Raw genomic sequence first — 21,570 nt, 5'->3', positions numbered from 1 at the left:
TAAACCTTTCCATTAAAGGATCCAGAAGATTATTTTTTACTTACTGGGGTACTCCTCAATTTTTATCAGTACAACATGAATGTATTCCACAAGCTATTCTGGGAATGGATGTTATTTGTCAAGCAAAGTCTGGAATGGGTAAAACGGCGGTTTTTGTACTTTCTACTCTTCAGTAAATTGAGCCAACAGCAGGCCAAGTTGCTGCACTTGTGATGTGTCATACAAGAGAATTGGCCTTCCAGGTTTGACTTTATTTTTAAAGAATGATTTATGTTGATTTTGGTGGTTCTAGAATTTTGATTCATATTTATATTTGTGCAAATTTGCCATGAGTTTGAGCGATTCAGCACGTACTTACCAGACATCAAGATTGCTTATTGTATACTGTACTTGTTGTCCAGTAACTTATCTTTGAACTATTAATATTATATCGTGATATAAGTTTTACATCAGAAACCAAAGAAGACACTGAAGGAGATAACCAAAGATTTATGCCCAGTTGAGACCACTTATAAATATTCAAAGTTTCAGTCATTTAGATTGTCAGTAACAAACTGTTTTTTTGGTTTGATTTGGTTTTCAGGTTCTTAGCATACAACAGTTATACAGAATCAGTACTATGTACTGGGATGACAAGTATGACACGCAGAGTGTTACATCAGAGGTCTGATTTCACTTAGATATGTTCTTAAGTTGCATTCTGTGTATATATATATATCACATGCATAATTTTCATATTCACAATGGAATAGCTAAGTGTGGTACCAACTAAGTTTGTGTGGGGACAAAATAGAGAGCAATTAAGGCACCAAGACGGGGCCAGTCTAGTGACGCAATAATGGTGCGTTTCTAACATCTAGTAATATTCTTGTTGACATAACCAACTGATGGAAGACAATTGAGAATAAATATATTAGCTTATACCAAGTCTTCCATCTCATAGCTTGCCTTTGGGACAAATGGTATCAACCTTATTTTGTAATGACTTCAAACTGTTCTGTTGCACTTTTAGGTCTTTCCAAGTAATGACGTAGAGTTTTTTTTCCCTTTTCAATTTTATAGATCATTTCAAGTATGAGACTTGTGATGGCCGAGGGCTCAAATAATTCTTCCAATAATTCTTTCTTGTTAGATGATGATTCCAGGTAGGCCTTAAACTTTTTCTTCCTCTGTTCTACATATTAGTTACTATAAATTAGATTTACATTCTCCTTTGATGCAGCATTCCATTTTTGGTCGATGATATCTCAAAGTCAATGACAGAAATAGATATAGCAGATATCGATCCACCGCCTTTCCTTTGTCAGAGTTCGAGCTTTGCATTTTTGGCACAATGAAAGTAGCAAATGTTACCCTCCTGTTTATCCACTGCTAATCCCCCTGTGCCTGTGCATAAATTTCTGCCTTCCATCCTATCCATATCATCAAGTAAACAGGGTAGTATTATAGCAGATATAATATCATTCTTTTATGATATGATCTACACATGCACATTATAAACAATATACAATAAGCAATGATGATATATGGTGAATTTACTTCTTTACTTATTTCTTGTTTTACTTGATGTATTATTGAGCATCCTCATCCATATATTATAGGCCTTGGAAATTATATACAGTTATATATTGACCATAATATTAGTAATTTGATTATCAAGTTGATCTCATAGTTCTGTTGGTTCTAAAGGAAATTTATTCTTTGTCACTTTTTATACGTACAAGAGTTTTGGATTGTTTAGGGGAGAGAATTACAAGTCAGAAAAGCTCAAGTTCTTTAGTGGATATATACAGTTGTTTGTTTCACCTTTCTTGATCTCAATGCACACCAATCCCTTAGTTTAGGGAGGTAGTACATTTTGTTGAGTTGTTGTTACAAATTAATCCCTTATATTTATGTGATAATTGATGAATGTTTCTTTTTTTAAGCATTTCAGTTAGTCATCTTGTTACCTGGTGCCCTTACTGCTTTTTCAACTATGATTTTTGGTCTTGGTTTATTAATATATTATTTATGTGTTTTTACAGTTTACAAATCTCAAGTACTCCAGAGTTGAAATTGATGAAGTGCGGATCGAGTGGGTTGAATGCATGCTAGATTACATTTGAAGTGCGGTTCTACCTTGATGTGTTGTTAAAAGAATGTTCTACCTTGATTTTGATATCTATTAGCTAGCTTTTGATGTAAAAAGAATGTTTGGGTATTTTATGGATACTGTTGTAAGAAGATTATTTATATAATTTGTGAATATTTGTGTATTTTATGGATATTGTTGAATGAAGAATATTTGTATAATTTGTGAATATTTGTGTATCTTTTTTTTTATTATTGTCGGTTTTTCATTGTTTCGGAAATCAAATTGTTAAAAAATATCCATATTACATCGGTTTTCCACCGCTGCAAAATCGGTGTTATTAATTAATATTACATCGGTCATTTACCGCTGCCAAAACTGGTGTTATTAACATACAATATTACATCAGTTTTACACCGTTGATGAAACGGTGTCGTTAAATGATACTACACCGGTTAATAACCGATTCGAAGACCGGTGTCGTTAAGTGATACTACACCGGTTTTAAACCGATATCTAAAATGGCAGACCTTTTACATCGGCTTCATAGACATCGGTCGAAAATGAAATAGACACCAGTGGAAAATCGATGTCTATGAGGGTTTTTGTTGTAGTGAAGGTTTCTCCACCTTCGGTGTGATTCCGAGAATGAGGGTTTTGATAGTGGAAGAGTGTGAGTAGTGTGGATTCTTGGACTAGTCACCTCCTTGGGGAGGTGGATACCAAGTAAATATCAGAGTTAGCATTGCCTTCGAGTCTCCGCTGCGCAAAATCAAGTTGATCAAGAAAATGAAGTGAGCCATTCACTCCCCCCCTCCTCTAGCTCAACCGATCCTAACATTTACATACCAAGTTTAAAAAGAACTTAAATTCAGTTTCTAAACTATTCAAAGAACATGATATTCTGATAACAAAGATGTTATCAAGAAAAAGAGGGAAGATATCTGTTCTGGTACATTGGTTGGCAATTTATAAATCCAATAACTCCCACGATGCAACAAATGGAAATTAATAACATATCTTCTAACTCTAATAAGAGAAAGTAATCTTCGAAAATGAACCAATCATATCTTTAGCATTTAAGGCTAGGTCATATTGACTTGAGTAGGATTCAAAGGATAATAGCCAATGAACTTTTGGGTTCATTAGTAATGGAAAAACTTTCCAACTTGCGAGTTTTACTTGGAAGGAAAAATGACCAAGAGACCTTTTAAGTCTAAGGGGTATAGAGCCAAAGAAGTGTTGAAATTGGTTCATTCTAATTTGTGTGAACCTATGACTATCCAGGCAAGAGGTGGTTTCGAATATTTCATCTCTTTTATAGACGACTATTTGAGATACGGGTATATTTACTTGATGCCCTGCAAGTGTAAATACTTTGATAAGTTCAAAGAGTACAGGGCTGATGCGGAGAAACGTCAAGGTAAAAGTATCAAGACACTGCAGTGAGATTGTAGTGGCAAGTACCACTTAGGAGAGTTTAGGAGACACTTATCAGAAATCGGGATTAAATCCCAACTGACTGCACCAAGTACACCCCAATAGAATGGTGTGGCAGAAAGAAGGTATAGGACTCTTATAGAAATAATTAGATCGATGATGAGTTATTACCAAAATCATTTTGAGGATATACTCTGGAAACGGAAGTGAACATAGTACCTTCTAAATCAGAACCCTCTACTTCCATAGAATTGTAGAATGGGCGTAAGCCTAGTCTAAAACATATTTGGATTTGGGGTAGTTCAACACATGTGCTGAAAGGAGACACTGATAAGTTGGAATTAAGAACAAGAGTTCACTTGTTTATGGGTTATCCTAGAGAAACAAAAGGAGGTTTATAGTCCTAAAAATCAGAAGGTCATTGTTAGCACCAATGCCCGATTTTTAGAAAAGGACTATGTAATGAACCATATGTCCATAAGTAAATTTGTTCTTAAGGAAATAATAAAGGACACGTCTAATCTAGTACCAACTGTACAAGATGAGATATCACAAGAAACTGCAACACGTATCACAAATGATACACAATTGGATAAAGTGCCTCGTCGTAGTGGGAGGGTTGTTAGGCAACCTAAAAGATTCATGTTTTGGGAGAGTTTTTGGACTTGATCCCTGGTAAACATGAACCAGATTCCCGGACATATGATGAAGCACTCCAAGACAAAGATGCAGCATCTTGGCAAAGAGCAATGAATACTTAGCTTATAGAACCACCAAATGGTGTAAAAGCCATTGGATGAAAATAAGTCTACAATAGAAAAAGAGAGACAGACGAGAAGGTGGAAACTTTCAAAGCAAGGCTTGTTGAAAAAGGGAAACCTTTTACCAGTAGCCATGCTTAAGTCTATCCGGATTTTTGTATCTATTGATTATGAGATTTGGCAAGTGGATGTCAAGACAACTTTCCTTAATGGAAGTCTTGAAGAAAATATCCATATAAAGCAATCAGAAGGGTTCATTGCAAAGGACTAAGAAGCAACTTGTGTGCAAGCTCAATCAGTCTATGGACTGAGGGAAAGCTTCAAGGTCTTGAAACACCCGGTTTAATAAAATAATCTAGACCTATGGATTTATTTAGTAACTGGATAAGTCTTGTGTATACAAGAAGTATGATAGAAACGTGGTGGTATTTCTTGTACTATACGTAGATGACATTTTTGGTAGTTGGAAACAATATCAAAGTGTTGTCGGAAGTAAGGGTATGGTTGTCCAAGCAATTCGATATGAAGGACTTGGGAGAATGCACACATATTCTCGCGATCAAGGATCGCGAGAAAAGAATATTATGCTTATCCCAAGCTTCATATATCGATACAGTCTTTGCTCGTTTTAGCATACAAAACTCCAAAAAAGTTTTCTTACCTTTTAGGCATGAAGTAACTTTATCTAAAGAGATGTCTCTGAAGACATCAAAAGAGATAGAAGAAATAAAGGTAGTTCTTTATGCTTCGGCTATCGGAAGCCTAATGTATGCTATGAACGTGACCGGATATCTGTTTTACCGTGGGCATGGTTAGCAGATATCAGAGTAACCCAGGGCTAGGACACTAAATTGCCGTAAAGCATATATTAAAGTACCTTAGAGGGACTAGAGATTATATGCTAGCTTACAAGGCAGATGATTTGTTCCCTGTGGGTTACACGAATTCTGGTTTCCAATCAGATAGGGACAATAGTAAGATGACCTTGGGGTTTTTGTGTTTATTTTAGGAGGTGAAGTCATAACTATGGAAGAGTGTTAAGCATAAGTGCTTTTCAGACTCCACTATAGAAGCTTAGTATGTGGCAGCCACAGAAATTATATGACTCAGAAACTTCATGATGGACTTAGACATGATTTCTGGTTTGCCCAAAATTATTACAATTTATTGTAATAATAGTGGTGCAGTAGCAAACTCGAAGAAATCATAAGTCCATAAGGCAAGTAAATAAAATAGAGCGCAAGTACTACCCAATACGAGAAATCGTATAATGAGGAGAAGTTGTTGCCGCCTAGATTGCATCAAGTGATAACCTGGAAGATCCTTTCACTAAGGCCCTTAAGGCAAGAGCTTTTGTTGGGCATGTTGAAGGGTAGGGAATTAGATGTATGGCATCATAACCTTTTAGTATAAGTGGGAGATTTTTAGAGTGTATACTAAAAGCCTAGCTTTTTGTAAACATCTATTTTGAAATAAAAGAATCACATTGGTCAAATGTTTACATTTATTTACTAAGTGTAGTTGTTCAATTAATTTATATTGTAGATAATATGGTGAGTGGTGTCACTCACAGAAGATCATGTTATTAGTTCTTTATAAATTATAAACAGTTGCTCACGACTAAGATGGAAAGGAACAAACCTTCGGAATAGTCGCAGTATAATTAGGTATTAGTTTATCTTGACTAATAAATTACACTAGTACACTCTAAGTGTATTGAGTAGGACCATTTAAGGTAAGTTCTTTTTATATTAACTTAATAAAAGAACAAGACCTTAGTTATTATGGAAGTGTGTGCTCTTAATCCTAATATAATAACAAGTACATATATTTAATATTCATTTCTTTGACTTATCAAAGGGTGAGATTTAGCGTGATAAATCAATAGGCCCGATAAGTTGGAAAATGATATTACTTATAGTGTGTGTTGTTGATTATAGAAGGAAATTGTGTCCTAGTTATCTAGGTTGAGAATGCCCCCAAGAGGAGCTCATAAGGATTGTCATGTTAAATCCTGCAGGTGGACTTAGTCCGATATGACGATAAAGTTGAGTGGTACTACTCTCAGAGCTAGATTGTTAATTAAATGAGTTGTCAGTAACTCATTAAATTAATGGACATTTGATATCTTAAATACAGGGAGATTAACACACTCATGATAAAAAGAAGCCCATAATGTAATTTGGGATTGGTGCGGTAGTGCAATAATAACTCTCTAGTGGAATGAGTTATTATTGATGAACTTGAGTTGTGTGTTCGGGGCGAACATGAGATACTCAAGCTCATCGGAAGGACAAAACCAATTTCTCCTCTAGGTCCCTGTCGTAGCCTCATTAGTGCCTCATAGTCCACTCATGAAAGCCCTTCTTGGTGTCCAAGAGGGGACCGGCCCATGGCTTGGTGATCAAGCCATAGGGGTCGGCCAATTCCTTCACAAAGGGACTGACCCTTTGCTTGGTGTCCAAGCAAAGAGGGGCCGGTCATAATAAATTCAAATAGGAGGGGTGTTTTGAATTTTTAAAATCTTCTCTTTGTAGAAAACTACAAGTTTTAAAAGAGTAATTTTAAAATATAAAATTTTCCTTATTTGAATTAGGCCACATGATTTAAAAGAAAGTTTAAAAGTTTTAAAACTTTCCTTTTTTTAACCATCCTCATGGTTTTTAGAAAAAAGGAAGAGAAGTTTTAAATTTGAAATTTTCTATTTTTGTAACCATGTTAAAAAAGGAAATTTTTAGAAGAGATGTTTTAAATTTTAAAACTTGGTTTTAATTTTTAAAACTTTCCTTTTTTAACATCCACTTTAGGAAATTAAAAGAGAGCTTGTAAAATTTTATAAGAGCTTTCTTTGCTTATAAAATTTTGATGAAAGTATTTCCTTCCTTTTAAGGGGCCGACCACCCTTGCTTGGTGCCCAAGCAAGGGGCCGACCAATCAAATAATCAACCAATGATTGATGATTGAGTCAATCAAGAGGAAAGAAAAGGAAAAATAAAAGGGGAAAAGGAAAAACAAGAGGAAGATTTTAATTTTTGTAAAAAGTCTTTCCTTATTTGCCTTGGACAAGTAATATAAAAGAAGGGGACGGGAGGCCTCATGAGAAATTAATCCTTATTCTCTTGTTGGAGCTCTCTATTATGACCGACCCTCTCTCTATTCCCTTTCCCCTTGCTCTCTTTGGTTCCTTGTGGTGGTGGTAGCCAAAACTTAGAGAAGGAGGAGAAGCTCTTTGGGTGGTGTTTATCTTGGAGGATCATCACCCACACGACGTCCAAGGCGAGGTGAGGAATATGGCAGAAGATCTCGAGGTTATTAGCATACAAAGAAGAGGTATAACTAGTAATTATTTTCCACATCATGCTAGTTATTTTTTCTTTGTAAGAATTCCAAACACAAGAGACATTAGATTCTAGTTTTTCGAATTTGTAATTCGAGTTGTGTTTTTTTTTTTGTTTTTCAAATTTGTGATTCGATTGTTCTTTTCGGTTAAACCTAATATTATTTTAGGAAATTAAATATTGAATTTTTATTAAAGGCTTTGTCGAGGCAGTGGTGGATGATCCCATACCCAAGAAGGCCTAGTGCCTCGCTATGTTTGACCTGGGAGCCGATTTTATAAATAAATATTTAATCAACTTTATAACATAGGTGGATTTGGATCAATAGTGTTAAGTTCCGCTTGCGATCCAAATCTAAACCATTAAGAACAGATAAGTTAAATTTGGAAATCAATAATGTTAAGTTCCGTTTGCGATTCCTAATTTAATTTCTAAAGAATACAATAGGTTGTTTAGGAAAGGTTTGACACTTGTACAAAATTTTTGTACAGTGGAACCGGTACGATCTTCCTAGGACCAACCAACAATTGGCTTGTTGGCACCGTCAGTTGGTAGTTCAAGGCCGATTTTGACGATCATCCAGACTTCAAAGTGGGTCTGGAGATATGCCTCCATCCGACCCTTCCAGTAACTAAAGTCATCTCTGGTGAAGAGCGGTGGATGAGCAGTGCTATACCCTTCTTGAAGAGCCATTGAAACTTGTGATAAAACTTGCACACAAAGCAAACAAAAAACTTGTGATAAAACTTGCACACAAAGCAAACAAAAAACTTGTCCCAGGATAAATCCTGGATTAGCTGTGTGGTTTAAAACAAGAATAAAAGACGATCTCGAGTGGTGTTGCACTGACTTCGAGACAAGAATCCGATTACGAAAAACTAGATTAGAAGACGGTAAGAATACCGATTCCAATCGACTCCGAAAAAATTGAAAAACACCATGAAAAATTTACTTGACTGGTGGTTGCACCAAATCAAAACGACCCTGCTCTGATACCAATTGTTGGATCGAGAAGTGCTAGAGGGGGGGTGAATAATGCTCGTGGCTTTCACTTGTTTAGTATTCGGAAATTCGACGAGTAAGGCAGCGGAAATAAGAAAACACATAGAAAGACCCAAGTAGTTACTTGGTTCAGAGCCTTGGGCGACTCCTACTCTAAGGTCCGTGATTGTTGATCGCTTTCGGTGGGTAACAACTATAATATCGTAAAGAGTACAAGTGTGAAATAAGTACAACAGAAATTTAAACAATAGGGACAACATAATTATAGAAATTGGAGCTTCTGGTCGTCGGGGACTCGCTACAACACTTCTGGGTCGTCTCTTGAGCAGCAAACAGTTGAATGATCGCTTGGGAATTGTTTTATCTGAGCTGATGGTCGAAACCTTCATATAAAGGCTGTTGGAGGTGCCTCAAAGTCCCTTGAGGGCGCCTCCATTCGTCGAGTCAGGCGCGCGTGGATAAGCTGAGAAGAAGTCTTCGCCTATCCTCTTGAAGGCGCCTCCATACACCTTGAAGGCGCCTCCAATGCTGTCCGAGGTGCCTCAAGCCACCATGAGGGCGCCTCCAGCCTGCCGTCTGAGGTGCCTCAAGCCTCCATGAGGGCGCCTCTAATGTGGCTTCCTGCGTAGCTTCTGCCTTGCGCCCGAGACGCCTCCAAGCTCCATGAAGTGAGCCTCGAGTACTGTTCATCCGAGGCATAATGTACTTTTTTTATCCCTGTAAGATAGGTTAGTCCACAAAATAATAATATATCCTGCAAAACAAAGTTAACACATAAATAACATGAATGGACTATCCAGTTCTGACTTCAAATTTCCGACTGGAAACCCTAGGTCGAACCAACGCCTATTGTTCCCTCTGTGGGGAACACGTCCTCACATACTCCACTCAGGAGAGCATACATGATGCCAGTCCGGTCCTCCAGACCGACTGGTCTTTCTGCCTAGGGTTACCACCCCCTAGAGTTTTTCACCACCTAGGGTTACCACCCCCTAGAGTTTTTCACCACCTAGGGTTACCTCCCCCTAGGACCTAAGGTTACCCCTCCCCCCTCTTAGGATTTTCCTCCACCTAAGGTTACCATCCCCTAGGACCTAAGGTTGTCACCCCTTAGGGTTTTCCTCCACCTAGGGTTATCACCCCCTAGGACCTAAGGTTACCGCCCCTTAGGGGTTTCCACCACCTAGGGTTACCACCCCCTAGGACCTAGCGTTACCACCCCTTAGGGTTTTTCACCTGCTTAATCGCAGCTAGGACTTTTGCCTAAGAACACTTAAGACTTTCCTGCAAAGCTCATTCAAGCACATTAAATAACAAAATAACTTAACTTGAACCCTTTGACATAATCAAAACATAGGTTCAATCGTCGGATGCTTCCTGCACCAACAAGAGATACATCTATAGGTAGAAAAAGTTTCCTCAGACTATTATTATAGAACACCCAGACTGTACTTTTTTCTATCACCTAACAAACTCCGATGCAAGGGACCACCTCACGATCACGGAGGTTGTGAGAGGTAGTATATAAAGGGGGGATCCTCTTTGTTAGCAAGGTACGTAATAAGAATCATCTAAACCTTACTCTCACACATATCCTCTATTGTTATTCTTCACCCACTTGCTAGAAAATGTACTGACTTGAGCGTCGGAGGGCCTTGCCATGGATCCCTTCTCTGGTCTTTGGTCACTAATGTTTTGTTGGATTGTCGGATTGTGTGCAGGATCGTTGAGCAGCTCCATCACTGGTTAGAGAAGTCTTCCGCAGGTCAACAAACCCTCCACTTGATCTAGCACGTTATCTCTATAGCCTTTAGACAAGATCAAATTTGGCTCCATTTGTGAGAATCTTTGCCTAAATCTGAAGCTTTGAGATGGAAGAGGCTAGAAAACTCACAACTGTTGCTTTAACGCCCGAGGAATTCGAGATGGAAGAAGCTGGAAAACTCACAATTGTTGCTTTAATGCCTGAGGAATTCAAGATGATTGTTGAGGCTTGAGTATAAAAAACATTGCATCAACAACAAGTAGCTACTGTAGGTACACTACCACCGCTAAATGCCACAACATTGACGACAATGCATCAGAGGGAAAGAGGAGTTCAAGAAGAAGACCTTGCTCGTTTGCTTCTTGCGCCTCTTTCACGAATCCGATGCCCCGAGCACTCTTTCGCACACCACCTGAGCAGTTGGGCCAAGGAGGAGTACTCTAAGAATATTTGGAAGAAGCACCTATCCGAGATAGGTGTAAAGGAAAAGCCATAGACAGTGATAGTTCTCTTGAGCGAATTGTCACCCCGTTCTCCCAGTGGGTACTGGAGGATCCATTGCCAAAGCACTATCAAAGTCTGAATATAGGAGAGTATTCCAGGATAACCGACCTGGAGGATCATCTCCACAATTTGAGAATGCCACCCTTCTCCAACAATTTACGGACGGTATGAAATGCCAAATGTTCCTCACCACATTCGGCGGGGCAGCCTAACGATGGTTTAAACGACTGCCAGATAACTCCATTCGCCGCTTCAAGGACTTCTGTAAAATATTTCTCCACCACTTCTTAAGTAACTGAGGCTACCATAAAACCCCTTAGAGCGTCTTTTCACTCAAACAAGGGTCCAAAGAGATACTCTGAGCCTACATCAAGAGGTTCAATTAGGTGGCTATGGATGCCCCCACAACCACCACAGAGATTTTAGTGATCGTCTTTTCTCAGGGATTCACCGATAACGATTTTTTCTGTGATCTAGCCAGGAGACCTCCAATGAACTTTGACCTACTGATCAACCGAGCAACTGAATTCATCAACATTGAAGAATCACAGGCCGCTTGGAAGAAGGAAGTCACCACACCCACCCCTTCCCTAGCAGTCAATCGACCAGCACAACCTGATCCCCTACTAAGAGGACCTTGGGTAGGTCCTCAAATTCGTCATCAAGAACCACAGCCTCAGGCCATGCAGCATGTGGAAGCTCCTCGAAAAGCTCCATGAAGGTGGTGTACATACCATCAAACGTCCACTCACAACACTTAGGAATGTTACACTCTGCTGAATCAATGAAACAACAACCCCAAATACCGCCGGCGTTCTCCAGCTCTAAACTGCTAATCGTATCGACGATAAAATAGCCTTCTCAAGATTGAGTACCAAGCGACTGAGCCACAATAGGGAGCACTTCAGCTCCAGGCCGAGCAAGCCCAAGCACCCGCCCGAGTTCAACAAGAACAACCTTTGAATCAGCAAGAGGAGAATCATAACAATGCCCCTCGGGGCAATATTGGCATGATCACTGGAGGGCCAACTAATGGAGATTCCAACCGAGAGAGGAAGTCGCATGCTCATAGGCTGAAAATCCATGAGGTTGGTTGTAGCCAAGAGAAGGCACAGGAACCCAAGATTAGCTTCAGACCCAAAGATTTAGAGGGGGTGGAGGTCTTCCATGATAATGATTTAATAATAAAGATTATTATAGATAATTATAACATTTCTTGCACTTTTATTGATACATGCAGCTCAGTTAACATTATCTTTAAGCAAGCATTCGAGCAGCTGCAAATAGACTCGAGCGAGCTTCAGCCCATGATGCCCCTGTTGTACGAGTTCACTGGTAATGAAATTCAACTGCTCGGCCAAATAAAGTTGTCTATATCTTTAGGGGAAGAGCCCCTAATGAGAACACATCGATCAATCTTTATAGTTGTGGACGTACCCTTTGCTTACAACATCATTTTGGGCTGATCGACCCTAAATGAATTTCATACAGTCGTCTCCACCTTCTGCCAGAAAATAATATTCCTCATGGATGACTAAGTGGGGGAAGTCAAGGGAGATCAGCTGGCAGCTGTTGGACCCCGTGGTTGTTTTGATGTGATCAACCAAGTTTAGATTAGGTCTTGTTTGTCTGATCCCTGTGTCTAAGTGTGCAGGAACTTAGGAGCGCAGGAAGTCGAGCGGAAGACGCAATTAACGAGAAGGACGGCACGGGAAGGGAGCTGACGGGCTCGGTGCGTCCAAAGGACGAGAGAGCTGCGGAAGAGTACACCGGTGGGTGTGAAGAACGTGCGCGGTGTTCGAGGGACGTAAAGCCGGGACGGAAGACTGCTCGAGGAGAAGGCCGGGAATTGGGTTCGGGTGAGCCCTATTTCGATTGGCCGAAATCACCCAAGCAAACCGAACCTTAGAAAGTCAACCGGGAGTTGACTTGACAAGTGTTCGGTCGACCGAACGCCATGATCGGTCGACCGGACCCCTATCTTCAGAAGCCAACCGTCGCAGCCACGTCAGCATCCAACCGTTGGTTGATCGGTCAACCAGACCCTCTGATCGGTCAACCGAACCAAAGATAAACCATAAGACCTAGTCGAGCGTGCTGATCAGACCAGCTCAGGGAGACCGTTGGCTGATCGGTCGACCGAACGCAAGGATCAGTCGACTGAACCTATGCTCGATCCACAGAGCCTGCATCCAGACGGAAAGCTGGGAGAGTTCATCAGGTTCGGTCGACCGAACCTGGGGATCGGTCGATCGATCCCTCTCGAGTCAAAACCTGATCCCGAAGATCAGGTGATCTGATAAGTTCTGGAACCCCTATATAAAGGGGTCTCGAACGGCTATTCGAAACAACAACTCTGTACTTTCATTCTTAGCAACTTCTGTGCTCTCAAAGTGTAAAAGGCTTCTCCGCCTTTAAAGAAGGAGACGTTTCTAGTGCGCTTTCCAACCACCTTGGATTAACAACCGTCTCGGTTGTAACCAAGTCAAATAGCTGAGTCGTCTCTCTTTTTGTTTCTGTCATTTAATTTATAATACTCTTGTTGCTTTCATTTTGAGTTAAAGTTCTTTGAGGAGGGTATACTTTTTGAGTGACAGGCAATTCACCCTCCTCTTGCCAGTCCTGCTGCACCAAGAAGCGGTATCAGAGCCTAACAGCCTTAGAAGGATTAACCGCCGTTTGAAGCATAAAGATCAGGACAATGGCTGGCACGAACATTCATCCCCCAAAGTTCGACGGAGATTTCGCTACATGGAAGCGAAAAATGGAGGTATTCTTTAAAACGGATTTTGACATTCTTATTACAATGAAATATGGTTTTGCAGCTCCAAAAGACAAAGAAGAATGCCAATGGATGAAGAAGGAGTAGGCTGATTTCGTGGCTAACGGAAAGGCTGAGTTCCACTTACTCAGCATTCTTCCGCCCCAGGAGGTAAGTCGGATCGGAAGCTACGACTCTGCAAAAGACCTCTGGGAGAAATTCCTAGAACTCCACGAACGTACCTTGGAAGCAAAGCTAGCGAGGTGCGACATCCTTCGGACACAACTAACGAATCTCCGGATGAACACCGGCGAGAAGGTAGCGCAACTCCAAGCAAGGATTAAGGAGCTAATAACTCAACTAAGCAACCTTGGAGAAGAAGTAACGAACCGAGACTCTATCTAGTACGTGCTCAACGCCTTCCCCAGAACTCCAGAATGAGCGTCCTTAGTAGATGCATACTACATCTCTAAGGACTTCGAGGTAAGTACTTTAGAAAATTTATTTTCTACTTTTGAACTTCATGAATCTCGAGTTGTAGAGCCCAATAGAGTAGAGAAGACTAGTTAGAACATTTCCTTAAAGGCAAGAATAAACGGTTCTGACTCTGAAGCCTCGATCGATGAAAATGAAGCAGCATTATTGGTAAGAAAGCTAAATGAATTTGTTAAAACTAATAAATTTAAATCACAGTCGAGAAAGCATCAACGCAACAGAAGGATGGTCCAATGCTACAACTGTAACGAGGAAGAGCACATCAAGGATGACTGCCCCAAACTGAAGAAAAAGAACAACGAGAAGCCTCAAAAATCGACATCCTCTATACGCAAGAGTCTGAAGGCTACATGGGATGATTCTTCGTCCTCTGAGTTAGAAGCCGAAGCTTTCTCGGGACTAGCACTGGTGGCCAACCATCTCTTCGAAGATGACTCAGACTCAGAGATGAGCATTGATCAAGGGGGAGAATCAGAAGAAGAAAGTTACGATGAAGGGGGAGCATCAACAAGTGAGGTAAGTAAGGTACGTGATCTCACTCCTTCTCAGTCTTTTAAGTTTATCAAAGTACTTACTAAAGACTTAGTCAAATCAGAAAAAGAAGTTGCTAATTTAAAAACAATGTTAGAAAATTTGAATTTAGAAAATGAGAAATTAAATTTAGAAATTGAAAAATTGAAAACTGAAAATTCATGTTTAAAAACTAATGCTTTTCAAAAATAAAAAATTAATGTGTATGGAAAATTAAACTGGTATGTAAGAAAACATCAAGGTCAACTTAGAAGAATACCTAAAGGATATGTACCCCCTAAGTTTTTGACCAACCTTGTAGGAAGGAACCTTTACTGGATTCCAAAATCGTTGCCAGTTTGAATTTTTATTTTAGTTAAAAGTTTATAGTGAGAAAATTAAACAATAAATTTCTTTATGAAGCTTTGTCTAAGGAAGTGGTTGTTGCTCCAATAACCAAGAAGGCCTAGTGCCTCGCCACGACCTGGAAGCCGAAATATCGAAATAAACTGTTTGATTAACTTTCTGATAAAAGAATTAAAATTAGAATTAAATAATGCTTTGAAAAGTTTTTAAACATTTCCTTAGAAATTCTTCAAAAATATTTTTTTTATCTAGAAAAATATTTCTTGAAAGTTTTACTTAAAAAAAAATTCTCATTTTTTTAATTAAGATCTTTTCTGAAATTAGATTTATCTAAGCTAAGTTTTTCTGAAAATAATATTAAATTTTCACTTAGCAAATTTTTTTTCAAAATGTCTTAGAAAAATTTTCCCTCGTTTTTGTTGTGATCAAAGGGGGAGACTTAAGTAACAAGTTTAGGGGGAGTTAGGAAAATTTTTTTTTTTTTAATTTTGTGCTTAAAATGTTAGTTTTGTAATTTTCTTAAAATTACTATTTGTTTGTTTTTACCCTAACTTAAACTTGGGTTGATGCACATCAAAAAGGGGAAGATTATTGGACTCCGTGGTTGTTTTGATGTGATCAACCAAGTTTAGGTTAGGTCTTGTTTGTCTGATCCCTATGTCTAAGTGTGCAGGAGCTTAGGAGCGCAGGAAGTTGAGCGGAAGACGCAGCTAGCGAGAAGGACGGCACGGGAAGGGAGCCGACAAGCTCGGTGCGCCCGAAGGACGAAAGAGCAGCTGAAGAATACACTAGTGGGCGTGAAGAACGTGCGCGGTGTTCGAGGGATGTAAAGCCGGGACGGAAGACTGCTCGAGGAGAAGACCGAGAATTGAGTTTGGGTGAGCCCTATTCCGGTTGGCCGAAATCACCCAAGCAAACCGAACCAGAGAAAGTCAACCGGGAGTTGACTTGACAAGTGTTTAGTCGACCGAACGCCATGATCGGTCGACCGAACCCCTATCTTCAGAAGCCAACCTTCGCAGCCATGTCAACATCCAGTCGTTGGTTGATCGGTCAACTGGACCCTCTGGTCGGTCGACCGAACCGAAGATAAACCAGAAGACCTAGTCGAGCGTGCTGATCGGACCAGCTCAGGGAGACCGTTGGCTGATCGGTCGACCAAACGCAAGGATCGGTCGATTGAACCTAAGCTCGATCCATAGAGCCTGCATCCAGACGGAAAGCTAGGAGAGCTCATCAAGTTCGGTCGATCGAACCTGGGGGTCGGTCGACCGATCCCTCTCGAGTCAAAACTTGATCCCGAAGATCAGGTGATCTGATAAGTTCTGGAACCCCTATATAAAGGGGTCTCGAACAGCTATTCGAAACAACAACTCTGTACTTTCATTCTTAGCAACTTTTGTGCTCTCAAAGTGCAAAAGGTTTCTCCGCCTTCAAAGAAGGAGACGTTTCTAGTGCGCTTTCTAACCGCCTTGGATTAACAACCGTCTCAGTTGTAACCAAGTCAAATAACTGAGTCGTCTCTCTTTTTGTTTCTGTCATTTAATTTATAATACTTTTGTTGCTTTCATTTTGAGTTAAAGTTCTTTGAGGAGGGTATACTTTTTGAGTGACAGACAATTCACCCTCCTCTTGTCGGTCCCGCTGCACCAAGAGTAGCATGCAAGTGCTTTGTGGAGATAGTGAGGTGGAGGCTAGTGCCGCTCGAAAAATGCAGAGGATGGAAGTCAATACTGTTGGTCCCTTTGGAGGCCGACAAGAGGGGAGGGGTGAATTGCCCTAAAAAAAATAAATCAACCCTTTCTCGACTTATAACTAAATTAAGAATACTTGTAATTAAAAATAAAGAGACTAATTAAATAGGAAATAGGCACAAAGGAGTTACTTGGTTTGCAATCAGAAGATTGCTAATCCAAGGAGAATGAAGCACACTATCTGAAAATCTCCTTCGGGCGGAGTAGTCTATTACAGCGTTAACAACACACAAAGAAAAGTAGAACAAAACAGATATGGATTACAAGTTGTTATTCGGCTTCTTGGACCAAGGTTATATTTATAGCCTTGGTCGGGGCACTTGTGTAACGCTCGAAAATTCTCAAAACTATTTTAGGAATATTCTATGATTTTTCTGGAATTATTAGATATTTTTCGGAATTTTCCGAGTAGCGGAAGTAGCCAAAAATAATTAGAAGAATAAAAAGGCTTAAGCGGGAATCGAACCCGGGACCCCTCGGGTCCGCTAAACCTTTAGTTAGCCTTAGTAACCGGTGAACCCAGCAGGGCCGTGCTGAAAGGAAAGGGAATCAATTATATTTATAATTGGTTTGGCCGAATTAATTACTTAGTATAAATAGGAAATTTAAGTTGGGGTTTGGTTTATTTTGGGAGTTTGGTTCGGCAACTTCTCCTTCACCCTAACCTCACCGACGCCACCTCTCCCTCTCCTCCCTCTCTCGGCGCCAACCACAAGGAGACCTAGGGTTCTCTCCCTAGGGCCCCAAGGTCACTTTCCGGCGACGATTTCAGCACAAGGACGTTTCCCTCCGCGAGTAGAGCATGTGGACGCGAGCGTATCGTCGAGAAGTCGTCTCCACCGGCATTTCTAGCGATTAGATTTGTAAGAAATCTAGCACACAAGGTAAGAAACCCCTCACCTGCAGTATAAGTAGCTCCGTTTGGTTTTACACGCACTATTTTAGCTATATGCAGTTTTTATCGACGCATAGGGTGAATTTGACTCTTCTAGCAGATTTAGGGATTTAGTGAGTGCTTCTAGATGGGTCGGACACGTATTCCCTCTTCAGTGGGGGTTCCTAGACGTTGTCGGGTGTCTAGAGGTGGTCTCCCTAATAGAGGGGAGAGTTGGGGCACACTAGGTGTTCGATAAAATAGCTAGTTAAGTTAAAATGCAAATTAGGCATTTTAATAGCTCAGTTAAATGTATTAGAAGCATCTAAATCAGTGAATCAGTTTATTTAGCTTATATGGGACCACGGTCCAATGGGTGGGCTCCCACAGTCGCCTCTAGGTTCAGACAACCTAGCTCTAGGTTCAGATAACCTAGAAACAGCAAGTTAAAACAGTTAGTTATATTCAGTATTTTATTTTCAGTGGCACTGTACTGGATCAGATGTCCATTGGGTTTGACTCCCACAGTCGTCCCTAGGTTTAGATAACCTAGTTAACCCTACTAAATTCGGGACTTACAAACCCGGGTCTAGTTAGGGATGCGCGCACAGTAAGTACAGTTGTCAGGGCCCATCAGCAGCATGTTTAGTATTTTCACTTACTATATGTATATGGTTTTCAACCTTTCACAAACTAGTTCGTGAATTCAGTACAGTCCTAGCAGTAGCTCAGTTTTAGTATCAGTTTAGTTCTTCATTGATACCATGTGATTGATATCATGTTCAGCTTTAGATATGCCATGATTGTATGCTTATATGCCATGCCATGTTTAGTTTATTCAGTATACTTAGCATAACCTTTTAAACAGCATGATTTAAAAACATATTTGCATCGTATGCATGTTTTAGTGAGGTAGATGGTTTCTTACTAAGCTTTAAGCTTACAGATACTTTTTCCTTATACTGCAGATAAAGGTAAAGGGAAAATGGATTAGCAGAGGAAGCTGAAGGTCAATGCAGTGATGGTGTGTGTGGCAGGAACCTGGAATGAAGATCCTTAGGGAGTTAGCAAACTAAGAACTTAGTTTCTTTCTTAAGACACTTTTCGGCATTTCTAGTGGTTTAAATGCTATGAATTAATGAACCTTGCACTATGTCATGTTAGAATGCTAGTTATTAGATATTAGAATGTTTTCCATGCATTGTATAATTGTTGTGTGAGATTTTGGCACGAACTAGTGCAGAAATCAGAGTTTCAGTGCGAAATCAGAAACTCCGATCAATCCATGGATCGATTGAGGGCTGATTCTGCGAACAGAAGGCTTCTGGATAGATCATCCGATCGATCCAGTCACATTCTGTCGCGAACAGAAGGCCTCTGGATCAATCGGTCGATCGATCCAAGCTATCCCTAGCGAACAGAAAGGTTTTTGATCGATCGTGGGATCGATTGACTAGGTTGGATCGATCAGCCGATCGATCCAAATAAAGTCCCGTGCATAGAAGCACGCGGGATCGATCACTGGATCGATCCGTGAGCCTGGATCGATCAGCCGATCGATCCAGATTACCACCCGAGCACAGTAGCGGTCGGGATCGATCCATGGGTCAAAACTAAACTTCTTAGTAGCTAGTGCCCTTCTAGCTGTGCGTCCTCGTGCCATTTCTAAAGACATAGAGAACATAACATAACTAATGTAATCACAGTTATATAACTACTGATATCATGTTTAAAAACTATCACATACTAACAAGCAGTAGTTTATTTATAAACATGAACTATAGCAAGGAACAGAAAGCATAAATAAAGTAGAGGTATTCTTACTTGGAAGCTGCAGGTTCAATGCGGATGTGTGTGTAGGAAGTATGGAACACTGCTCTGATACCACTCTGTAACGACCCGCCTTCTACTACAGTTACGCTGTGCTAACTGTGCGGAAAACTGATCTAATTTAAATTTTAGTCGCTAACTGATAACCATTCTTGATTCTACATGTTCTGGTGCATGTAATCTAAGGGATACAAGGTGTATCCCACATCCCCTATGGGCTAGAAGCTGATATGCTAAGTCTCTGGGTCAAAACTGAACTTCTCAATCGACCCAGCTCCGTCTGGATCGATTGAGAAGTTCAGTTTTGACCCAGAGACTTAGCAGATCAGCTTCTAGCCCATAGGGGATGTGGGATACACCTTGTATCCCTTAGATTACATGCACCAGAACATGTAGAATCAAGAATGGTTATCAGTTAGCGACTAAAATTTAAATTAGATCAGTTTTCCGCACAGTTAGCACAGCGTAACTGTAGCGATCGGCCTTACAGCTTAGCTAGTAGAAGGCGGGTCGTTACAGAGTGGTATCAGAGCAGTGTTCCATACTTCCTACACACACATCCGCATTGAACCTGCAGCTTCCAAGTAAGAATACCTCTACTTTATTTATGCTTTCTGTTCCTTGCTATAGTTCATGTTTATAAATAAACTACTGCTTGTTAGTATGTGATAGTTTTTAAACATGATATCAGTAGTTATATAACTGTGATTACATTAGTTATGTTATGTTCTCTATGTCTTTAGAAATGGCACGAGGACGCACAGCTAGAAGGGCACTAGCTACTAAGAAGTTTAGTTTTGACCCATGGATCGTTACAGCAGCAGCTAGCTGAACAGCAACAGGAAATAGCCACCTTAAAGGCTAATCAGCAGAGTACCCCCACAGTCACCTCGGAACCGAATCTGACGACTCCAGAAGTCTTAAAGGTTCCACCAGCCCAGCCTACAGCGCCAACGCCAGCACCAGTACCAGCACCAGCAGTCCCAACAGCTGAGCCAAGAAAGGAAGCCTATCTGATCCTGTCACGCCCCAGAGGAGTCCCTGTCCGAGAAAATTTCGACAGCATCTCCCCTGTACGGTGGACAATCTGAAACTTTTCTACATCTCACAAATACCTCAGCCACAGGCGGCTGGAATAATAACAACAAAATAAAACATCACCACGCAGTTATATATGATCAAACAAAGTAGTAATACTCTGATTCGAAAACCACCCTACTCAACTACACTCGTAAAGCTCAAAACCGACGAACTCACCTCTTCTGCCGTCCAGGCAGGCATGTAGTAGAATAAAAACCAAATCCAAATCCATCGATATAATAAAATCTATACCATGTCCATAAGTAAATAAATCCAGAACATAACAAGTTCAAACAGTCTAGAACAGAAAAGGGAACCAAACGAAAACCAATCACATCCTCGAGGTCTGCAGGGACCAACAACTGGAACTCTCTCCTGACAGCATCAACCTGAAAATATCAACAATGGAGGCGGGATGAGTCCAACACTCAGCAGGTACAATTGATATGCAAAGTAAAGAAACAACACCTAGCACTAATCATGCGTACAGTCTCCTGATAAGAAAGATAAAAATGCATCTGAAGTAAACAGGAGAATGCTGTACTAACCAGGTCCTGAGTATAAGGTCAAACAGTCCGAGGGATAAGGAAATCCTGTATGCATGTCAAACATAGGTATCCAAACAATATGCAGCATATAAATGCAGCAAACACAAACACAAGCAATAAATGCATCATACATATGATGTCAATGATGCGTCCTGGTCACCCCTGACGCCAGTCGATCATCTCACACACAATAGTGAGGCCGAGTGGGTAGGGCTGTGACAACCGTGCACTCTGTCGTCACTACTCTTGATGAGTGACCGAGTGGACGGGATGCTATCGGAGTACACCTATCCTCCTACTCCAAATCATAGATGGGGGAGCGCAATGCTCTCAACTCTCGGTACACGATGATGGGGAGGAATCCCTGCCGGATAACACGTTGTGTCACACTACCCATGAGCGGACCAACGGTGCCTAACAGAGTCCCTACTGCAACACACTCTGCCTGAATCGACCACTAACCCATGA

At 40.6% G+C, this 21,570-nt stretch overlaps 1 long non-coding RNA gene across 1 annotated transcript; it reads left to right on the top strand.

The window, feature by feature from the left end:
• Positions 1-642: 642 nt before the first annotated feature.
• LOC122053621 lies at positions 643-1,315 on the top strand. The gene is made up of 3 exons (XR_006132268.1): positions 643-664; positions 1,063-1,145; positions 1,223-1,315. It is a non-coding gene; the product is annotated as an uncharacterized LOC122053621 (long non-coding RNA).
• The last annotated feature ends 20,255 nt before the right edge of the window (positions 1,316-21,570 follow it).

Source organism: Zingiber officinale, chromosome 3A, assembly GCF_018446385.1.
Source record: "Zingiber officinale cultivar Zhangliang chromosome 3A, Zo_v1.1, whole genome shotgun sequence".
In the NCBI taxonomy this organism is placed as follows: Eukaryota; Viridiplantae; Streptophyta; class Magnoliopsida; order Zingiberales; family Zingiberaceae; genus Zingiber; species Zingiber officinale.
The sequence above is the reverse complement of the archived record's forward strand: the minus strand, read 5'-3'. Positions and strand labels throughout refer to the sequence as shown.